Source organism: Macaca nemestrina, chromosome 12 (genome assembly GCF_043159975.1).
Source record: "Macaca nemestrina isolate mMacNem1 chromosome 12, mMacNem.hap1, whole genome shotgun sequence".
Lineage (NCBI taxonomy): Eukaryota > Metazoa > Chordata > Mammalia > Primates > Cercopithecidae > Macaca > Macaca nemestrina.
Window position 1 is genome coordinate 69097853 of NC_092136.1, and position 8531 is coordinate 69106383.

General features: G+C 37.5%; 1 pseudogene; it reads left to right on the forward strand.

Moving 5' to 3' along the window:
• The first annotated feature begins 6103 nt into the window (after positions 1-6103).
• Positions 6104-7027, forward strand: LOC139357687 (olfactory receptor 51B6-like; annotated as a pseudogene).
• The last annotated feature ends 1504 nt before the right edge of the window (positions 7028-8531 follow it).

Consider the following 8531-nt stretch of genomic DNA (forward strand, 5'->3'; position numbering starts at 1 on the left):
AGGTTGCAGTGAGCTAAGATCCCACCACTGCACTCTAGCATGGGTGACAGAGTGACACTTCATCTCAAAATAAAGAAAAATGAAATGAAATAAAGAGCTTCTAAATAGCAAAATAAACTATCATCAGAGCAAAAAGGCAACCTACAGAATAGGAGAAAATTTCTGCAATCTATTCATCTGACAAAGGTCTAATATCCAGAATCTATGAGGAACTTAAACAAATTTACAAAAAAAAAAAAAAGAAAAAAGAGAAAACACACACACACACAAACAACCCCATTAAAAAGTGGGCAATGACATGAACAGACACTTCTCAAAAGAAGACATTTATGTGGCCAACAAATATACGAAAAAAGTCTCAATATCACTGATCATTAGAGAAATGCACATCAAAACCACAATGAAATACCATCTCAAGTCAGTCAGAATGTTGATTATTAAAAAGTCAAGAAACAACAGATGCTAACAAGGCTGCAGAGAAATAGGAACACTTTTACACTGTTGGTGGGAATGTAAACTAGTTCAACCATTGTGGAAGACAGTGTGGAAATTCCTCAAAGATTTAGAACCAAAAATACCATTTGACCCCACAATCCCATTGCTGGGTATATACCTAAAAGAGTATAAATCATTCTGTTACTAAGATACATGCACATGTATGTTCATTGTAGCACTATTCACAATAGCAAAGACATGGAATCAACTCAAATGCCCATCAATGATAGACTGGATTTAAAAAATGTGGTACATAAAACACATAGTGAAATACTATACAGCCAAAAAAAAAAAAAAAAGGAATGAGATCATACCCTTTGCAGGGCCACGGATGGAGCTGAAAGCCATTATCCTTAGCAAACTAATGCAGGAACAGAAAACCAAACACCACATGTTCTCATTTAGAAGTGGGAGCTGAACAATGAAAATGAGAACACATGGAAACAGTGAGCAGAACAACACACACTGGAGCCTGTCAGGGGTGGGGTGTGGTGAGGGAGAGCATTAGAAAAAAATAGCTAATGCATGCTGGGCTTAACACCTAGGTGATGGGTTGATAGGTACAGCAAACGACCATTGCACACATTTACCTATGTAATAAACCTGCACATCCTGCACGTGTACCTCAGAACTTAAAAATAAAGATTAAAAAAATTAGAATGTACATAAAAATATGGAAATTAATAAATGTGATTCACTGCATTTAAAATAAAAGTAATGGAAAAAACTGCAATTACTGTTGCACCAACCTAATATAAGGAATTAATAGATGTGATCATAGAGGAAAGCAAGTCCCAAGATATTCAAAGTGAGTCATCAAGTTGAAAACTCAAGAGAGCCCTGTAGTTTAGTTCCAGTCCAAGTCTGAAGGCCTGAGAACTAGGAGGATTGATGGTGTACTTGCAACCCAAAAACCATCAGGCTTCAGACCCAGGAAGTTTTGATGTTTCAGTTCAATCTAAAGGCAGAAAAAAAGGTCTACATTCCAGTTTGAAGGCTATCAATAAGGAAGAATTCTCTCTGATTTGAGGAAGGGTCAGACTTTTTGTTCTATTCAGGTTTTCAACTGATTGGATGAAGCCGCCTGCAATAGGAAGGACCGGCTGCTTTACTTGATCTACCAATTTAAATATTAATCTCATCTGAAAACACCCTCACAAAAACACCTAGAATGATGTTTGACAAATATTTGGGCACTTCATGGCTCAGTCAAATTGGCATATAAAACTAACCATCAGAGCCTGTAGAGGATGATTTAAAGGATGGAATCTTCAGAGATGATTGTGGAATCCAGCAGGCTGACAGATAATAGAATCAAACTACAGAGAAAAAAAAGAAGCCGGTATTGTCAGCACAGACTTACTCAACAAACAGCAAAAATCCTAGGATAGAGACCTTCCTGAATCGTTAGTAATATAAGCTTATAATACCTGAATATTGCCTTCCTATATGCCGTATGTAATATAGGGCAGCAGTTAGATATAGACTGTGACACCAGAGCTCAGGCCAAGAGCCAACGAATGGGAAGACCAGAAAAATATTTTCATTTTAAAAAGTTAGGCAATTTCTAATAATATGACTGTCTGAGTGTTTTCAGAACTGATATTCTAATAAATATTGAGTTATATGATTTAGAAGGATACAAGCACTCAATGGATGACCCTTGTCAGGAAACACTGCATCAAAGAAGGCTTTTATTACAGGCGATGGAGGTCCTTCCCAATCTGAGATTATGCTGCTGTGATATGATACTTCACTTCACGGGCAATACAGCAGGAAATAGGAAAAGAATGAACAAGGTCTTAGAAAACACATGAAGGAGAGACAGATAAATGGCTACTTAAGGAAATAGAAGATACTTTGGGTGCCCTGCCTAATTCCTCCCAGTGCCCCTAAGCTTGGTGACTTTGAGTGTTGACTGATAATAGTTGTTCCTATTCTCTGGAGGCTTATCCTCCACCAACAGTGTCACTTCACATGAGATTTTATCCCAACTCTGGGGCAGTCTGCAGGAAATTACTTTATATCTGTTCTAGGATAAGTGATGTTTCCAGGAATAGAGCCATATTTATGGGGCAGAAGATTAGTGTACTACCAGTGAGAGGGTCAATATACCTACTAATGAAACAGGAGGGCAGCCTGAAAGTAAATCAATATATCCGGGTCTTACTACCCCCACCTCATTTTAAATTCAAAGCATGGTTCCCCTAAATCAATCCAAACCTTAATTTTCACTGAGTACAAACGGGACACACAAACTTTCAGACTTAAGCCATTTCCAGAGACTGACTCTTAATCATGATTTCCTGCTACTGTTCTACTTATATTTAGAAAGACCTATGAGCAGATGGCAGTTCAGGAGGAACTTAACTGATGTGAAATGTCAGGGGCCAAGATGTGACGCGCATGGTTCATCACGAAGCACCCATATTCATTTTAAAAATCTCATAGTTGGGTGAAGTTCCAGGATAAATTTAGGACACAAGACTGATGAGACAATAGAAATTCTCAGATCCTTATTTCTCTGACAGACTACGAGTATTGTATTCAAGTACAAATTATCAGAGAAAGCCAGGGATGTAAGGAATACCTCCACTATGTCCCCTTTTTAACATTACTACAGGACACTTAAAGTAAATAAGATTTTTTAAACTTGATTTATATTGCTCCAGAAGCAGTAACTCTTGATTCTTGGGCAAGACTTACCAAGAGACAGAAAACAAGCTTATTGTTTGAAAGAACTTATCAGCAGTACTCATTTGTGAGTACATATAACAAACAATCTTATTTGAAACCAAGAAAAGATTAAGTGTGAGGGATTTATCAAGCTTTGTCTAAGTTGAGTGAGCTTATTGACTACAGGATTAGGGAATAACAAGAGTAGGCTTCACGGTATCTTCTTTTTGAGGTGGGGAATCATACAAGGCAAAGATGGTTTGATAGCATGACTTCCGTCTGCTGGATGAAGCTACAATTCTGTTTTCTTTTTGCAAAGAAAATATGGGACTTTAGAACATAGTTCTGGAGCCCACTTCCTTCTCCAAAAGAAGCTTGAAAAAAGAATCCCAGCAGCCTAATTATCCAGCATCAAGAGAGATATTGGGGAACAATTTTGAATACAAATAACCTCATAAATTAACCCTGTTAGCAGTCTTCAGATACACCATTTAAACTAATTTCTACACCAGGACTTAGCAATCAACTCTCCCCTTAATTTCTGATACCTCAGGTCAGGCTCTAGTGACTATGGGAGAATGGAATGACGACAATTGAGAGGAAAATAAAGAACAATCTTCTTGGACTTCTCTTCCACCACATAGTTGTTGCAAGAGGGTAAATAGAGAAAAGAGGCAAGATATCTGTATCTATGGATTCTGCCAGATGTATCAGTCTTTAACACAGAAGTTCAACTTCTTAGAAAATGCTAACTCTGAAAGAAAAACGGTAGTTTTATGTGGTGGGTGCTTACATGAATAATTAAGAGTTCTGAGTTGACATTTAGAAGTTCTCATTAGCTCAGCGCTATTAGGAACACTTTTCCTTCAATAGAAATCTTCTTTGGAAGAGGCAGGAGAGGAAAGAGACTGAGTTTGGGAGTGAATGTGCAGGGTGGGGTCACCATGACACCTGTAGGTCTCTATACTACATCTCCTCCTCCTCTGGATGCAGTTCTCTAGGCTCGGTTTTCTTTATCTTACATCCACCTATGTTCCCTTTCTGCCTCCTTCTTCCTCTTCTTTGTAGCTCCCACATTTTCAGCTTATACATTAGCCAATTAGTATATTAGTAATATTTTGAAGTCATCGTTTTTACATCAGTCAGTTTAACAATCAGCATACCAGTCAGTGATCAATGTGTTAATCATGAACTAATTAAAATTTTATAAATGAATTTACAATCAATATGTCAAACTCTGTCATTGCTTCCAGGGCCACTGATGTATTAATACAACAGTTAGTAAAGTAAGCAATGTTAGTGTTGGAGTGGGAGTAGAACTGTGTTTTTTACTACAATGAGTTAGAGCCACTAGGTCTGGTCTGAGAGACTAGTAAAAGAATGTAAACAGTAAAAATTTTGTGCTAAGTTTTATGCTAAAATCTGGGTGATGCAAAAGAGACATCTGGGGTTTAGTTAGAGAGGGCAAAATAAGAGACGATATAGAAATAGACACAACAAAAGGGTGATAGATATAGGAAGAAAGACACAGGAAAACAATAGGATGGGGACATACAGCTGCACCCTATGTACCTGAGCAGATGGGGCAGAAATGATCAGTGCTGCCCAGGCAAGTCCAGCCTAAATAAGTTGAACCATGCATTAGAGTGAAAAATAAATGTTTAATGTTGTCAGCCATTGATGTTATACAGGACTTTGTCATGTGACAATTCTGTGATAATAGATAAATGATACAATAATTTACATAAACTCTAAATATTAGTTTATTGTAGAACTCTATAAACTCTTAATAAAATATGGATAATAGTAATATTTTGCATTAGTTTTCTATTGTTATACACAAATTACTGCAACTTGAGCTGCTTAAAACACGATTAGTTTATTATATCACGTTTCTGTAGGTCTACACTCTAATAGGCTTAACTGAGTTTTCTGCTTAGGATATTATAAAGTTAAATTCAAAATGTCAGGAGAACTGGGCTCTTTTCTGAAGGCTCTAGGAAAGAATTCGCTTCCACGTTCATTCAGATTATAGTCAGAGTTCAGTTTCTTTTCTTTTTTCCTTTTTTTTTTTTTGAGATGGAGTCTTGCTCTGTCACCCAGCCTGGAGTGCAATGGCACAACCTCGTGCTCCCTGCAACCTGTGCCTCCTGGGTTCAAGCGATTCTGCTGCCCCAACTTCCCAAGTAGCTGGAACTACAGGCGCCTGTGACCACACCTGGCTAATTTTTGTGTTTTCGGTAGGGACAGAGTTTCACCATGTTGGCCAGGCTGGTCTGGAATTCCTGACTTCAGGTGATCCGCCCGCCTCGGCCTCCCAAAGTGCTGGGATTACAGGCTTGAGTGAGCCACCGCACCTGGCTGTCAGAGTTCAGTTTCCTACTGCTGAGCTCTGAAGTCCCAGTTTTTTTTTTTTTTTTCAGACTGTTAGATAGGATGCCCGTTCTGTACGTAGGGGCTTCTTGCATTCCTTCTTTTGTGACCTCCTTATATTTCAAACCAGCAACTGACCCATAACCTTTCTCAAATTTTTAATATGTCTGGCTTCCTATTCTCCTACTGTAGTCGAAACTGAGGATGAAGTAGTATGATCTAGAGCTGTGCTGTCCAAAACAGTAGCATCTGGTTAGCTTGAGTCAGAATTTTCTGTAAGTGTAAGCACTCGATTTTGAAAAATTTGTACAAAAAAAAAAAATTGTGGGAACTATCTCATATATGATTTTTATGCTGATTATCTATTAAAATGATAATATTTTGGATATAGTAGCTTAAATAAGATGTGTTATTAATACTAATTTTATCACTTTTCTTTTTATTCTTTTTAATGTGACTACCAGAATATTTAAAATCACATATTTAGCTCTAATTCTGTTTCCACCACATAGTGCTGATCTAGAGAGCTGTTTTGTTTGTTTCTCCTCAGATATCCACCATGTCACCCACCATTAGTGCTGCCCCTTTTCTCCTCACTGGCTTTCCAGGTCTGGAGAGATTTCATCCTTGGAGTTCTATCTCCTTTTTTGTCATCTGTGTCTCTACAGTCCTTGGCAAGGGCACCCTCTTCTTTATCAGAGAAGACTACATTCTTCACAAGCCCATGTACTACTCTCTGGCTATATTGGCAGCCACAGACCTTAGTGTAACTTTGACAATAATGCCCACTGTGCTTGGCATTTTCTAGCTGGATCACAGGAAAATAAGCCATGGAGCCTGCTTCCTCCAGGCGTGTCTAATCCACTCCCTTTCTATTGTGGAGTCCAGAGTGTTACTCGTCATGGCCCATGACTGTTTTATTGGCACCTGTAATCTCCTGAGATACACCTCCATTCTCACCATGGTGAAGATAGGTTTGAGGGTTCTAATGAGGAGATTTATTATGCCAATTGTGCCCATAATCACCACCCTCTCTGGATTCCCCTACTGTCGATCCCATGTCCTCTCCCATGCCTTCTGCCTGCACCAGGATGTGATCAAACTGGCCTGTGCAGACTTTACCTTTAATAGACTTTATCCTATAGTCCTGTTCTCATCAACTGGTTTCTTGGACTTTGTGCTTATCCTTATCTCTTACATTCTGATCCTTAAGAAGGTCATGGGAATTGCCTCAGGCAAGGAGCAGACTAAGGCCCTAAATACTTGTATTTCTCACATTAGCTGTGTTCTGGTTTTTTATGTCACTGTGACTGGGCTAACCCTCATTCATTGATTTGGAAAAAATGTTCCACATGTAGTTCACATTATCATGAGCTATGTCTACTTTGTCTTCCTCCCATTTATAAATCCAATAATCTATAGTATTAAGACCAAGCAGATACAGAATGGCATCAGTCGCCTTCTGTCTTTTCACAGAATTTGAACCTAATTGATGACTTTGGGGGTATCTCCCCATTGCAGAATGGATTTGTCATATGATTCCAAGGTGGCTCAAAACCAAAGACCTGACATTCCTGTCATTTAAAAGACACAGAATCATTGCTCCAATTCTCTGTGTCCCCATCCCACTCCTAAGGGCATTGACCTTAGTTTTGTTGCTCTGATTGGTAGATAGATTTGCTTTATGTTGTCATTTTCCACTCTGTCAGAATCACTTCTCTTCATGCCTATCTGAGGTCAAGGATACTTGAAATGGTTACAGAATCTATACAGGCATAGTAGAATGACATAGCTTGATGGAGTTTCCCAACACTGCGTGGAAAACAGGTTAATAATTTACTGTATGCCTGACAGTGTATCAGAGGTAATGAAAGGTCTTAGACTGCCTTACTGGTACTGCATGGCACTAGACTGAATCAGAAGGAGGTGAAAGTAAGATATTAAAACTAAAAGAGGTCATTCCGCCAATACAACCAAGGACCAAACAAGAACTTGGATTCTAGCAGATGCCAGCTTGGCTAGATGCCCACCAAGGATTAGTGAGAAGTTTCTGAGTCGATGAGATCTGGTGTCTGCCACCTAATGGGATGAAGGTTCCAAATAACCTATAATAAAATAAATTTCTATTTCTTGCACGCCTGAATTTTTGTTCCTTTTTTGCATTTTTTCTGTGTTCGGTATAGCCTCAATATATGCTTAATTACAAACAAATGCAATCTTTTCAAAAAAAGTTTATTAGGGCTTCCAATGCATTTTATGCCTTGAAGGAGTCAACATTACCAGAATCTGTGTATCAATAAATGAGAAGAGAAACCATATTTTATTAATCAACAGGTAAGGATAGCTAGGGAAAATGATGTACATTAAACAATACTATAGAAAATGTATTGGCAAATGAAATAATGTATTCAATCAGCAATTAGCTCATGAATTTTCTTGTTAAATTGGAAGATGAATTGCATGACCCTATGTTTTACCATCATTCTTGGAGTGATTTCCTGTAATTAATAGATTCTCTTGTAGAAGAATTTTTTTTTCCATTGAAAATGGTTATTTGCAGAAATAACTTTTGAAAATAATTGACTTAGATCTTCCATCTAGTTTGCTCTTATTCATAATTCATCCAGCTCTTTTTCTCATTTTAACTAGATTTTTCTCCTTTTTTTTTTCTTATAAGAAAGAAGAAAATAAGTAAACTAATTGAAATGTGTGGTTCACTCAGTGTACAAATAAAAATAAAACCCAGAATTTATAACAAGATCTTAAAAGCAAGGGAAATATACATTAAAGAATCATAAAGCAACATGATATAAATAAGTCCAACATAGTAAATACTTCTAATAGAGTGATACCTGGAGATGAATTCAAAAGTAAACAATGAAATAGACAAGATAATTCTATTTTTACAAAATATGTAAAAAGATGTAACATGTGTGGTCTTTATATTCTTTATATCAAAGTATCTCTGGAAACATTTACTAAATATA